Genomic DNA, 2,081 nt, shown 5'->3' with positions numbered 1-2,081 from the left:
TGTCTTGTCTCTGTGTCTCTGTCTTTCTCTGTTTTTGTCTCTGTCTGTTTCTCTCTCTCTCTCTCTCTCTCTCTCTCTCTCTCTCTCTCTCTCTCTCTCTCCAATCAGCAGAGCCTTCCAGGTTCCTGCTCCAGGCCCTGAGGTCGGCTGCCTGGGGCTAGGATTGCAGGTACTCGGTTGTTTTCTCTTCCTTACAGCTGGAATGAGTCTGGCTCATACATCTGGTTAAGGTGATGCTGCTTTTCCCAGACTCATTCTTAGAATATTTTTCTTCCTTGACTTAAAATAGCTTCAAAACACACAGAAAGCATGAGTTCCCTGTAGGGCTTCTCTGGCGGTCCTGCCTTGAGCCCTTGTCTGCTCTCTCTGTTTTGAGTCCTTTGTTTTAATTTTATTTTGTTTGAGAATTTTATGCAATGCATTTTGCTCATCCCCACCTTCCCTCCCCATCTTGTTTTGTTTTGCAGTACTAGGGACTGGACTCAAGGTCTTGACTGGGTTGGGCAAGTGCCCTATCATTCAGCTACAATTCCAAGCCCTCTTTTTATTTTGAGACCTCACTAAATTTCCCAAGATGGCCTTGAACTCACTCTGCAGCCCAGGAAGCAGTTGGACTTGTGATCCTCCTGCCTCAGCTTCCTGAGCAGGTGAAATTGCAGGTCCGTAGCACCAGCCTGGCTGTGCCCTCTGTCCCTGCTGATACCAGAGAAGAATTCAGGAAACACAGGCTGGCTGATTGTTCTAGGTTCCCTGCCAAAGTCACTGCCACAAACAACTTAGGTGGCCATTCCTAGCCTTGCCATGCTGGAACTGGGGAAATATGTCAAGCCCCTGGGATGTGTTCTGCTACTGGTTATTTTGCCTGAGAGGAGCTGCCAGATCAATTAAAACTCAAACAAAAGAGAGGCGGGTACACACAGTCCACCTCATGGAAAAGGGACCCTCAACGGGAAAATAAAATTTGGGAGGCTTACTGAGCCCACTGAAGAGCTGATCCAGAATTTAAATTGATTCTATAATTTATTGCATTTTAATTAGCAATCACAGGAGACCAAGTATTGTTTACTCATCTTGTTAAGCGCTTCGACTGGAGGCAAATACCAGGGAGCCTTAATAAGCATGAGTTATATTTACTGTGTTCTATTGTACAGTCTTGTTATAACCATCACAAGAAGAGATTCATTTAGCACTCACCTGTTCTTGGCATGACATTTGTTGACCACTAGGGTGACATAAAATCAGAACATATCCCATAAGCCAACCCTCCTCGTCCCTGCATTGCTTTCAACAGTATAATTTAATGAGAAAATACTTCTGGCTTAGGTCCGGCAAGTTCTCATGTGCCATTGTCACCCAAAACGCGTCTAAGCTGCTGCTGCTACTGGTTATTTATTTATTTAGGCAAATAATGCCACAAACAAAGAAGGTGTTTATCAGTGTCACTCTGGTCCAGAAACACCAGCTGCATTCACCTGCATTTTCCACGAAATGATTTTGTTCTACAGTCAGGTTGGGAGGCCCACTGGATGTTTCTTCTTTTAATGAAATTTCCCCAGAGGCGGGACACAACCCCAAGCCTTTCAGACAGCTCGTGTTATGACTTCTTGAGCAGGAAGGGTACTGAACCCTGCAGAGCAGGCTCTCTGGGAGCACGGTGTGTCTGCTCACTGCTGAGAACGCTATGAAGCTACTCCATGTTATTCCAGGGTTCTGTGTTCACTCTCATGCTCTCCTTGGGTTGCACCCAGCAGGAAACAGCCTTGCTACGTAAAGGGAGGACAGTCCCATAAAAAAGCACAAAGAGAAGAGTCCAAGGAGAGCGTGTTTCATGGTTTCATGTCACTTGGATGCATCCAGAACAGACATCTTTCTCCAAAGGCAGAGGCAGTGGTTGACATCGATTACTTGCTTCTCTTTCTCTCTTTTAACCCAGTTGTTTCACCCACCACGGGGCACAGTCTCACGCTCCTGTCTTAATTAAAATGTGCTCGCTGCTAAAAAGCTCCCATTGTCCTATCCATTTAAATAGGATTCTTCTTAGCTCTTTAACGAGACCACGGAGGGGTGATAAATCTGATAAG

The sequence above is a fragment of the Microtus ochrogaster genome, linkage group LG1 (assembly GCF_000317375.1).
Source record: "Microtus ochrogaster isolate Prairie Vole_2 linkage group LG1, MicOch1.0, whole genome shotgun sequence".
Taxonomy (NCBI): Eukaryota; Metazoa; Chordata; class Mammalia; order Rodentia; family Cricetidae; genus Microtus; species Microtus ochrogaster.
Note: the sequence above shows the minus strand (reverse complement) of the source record.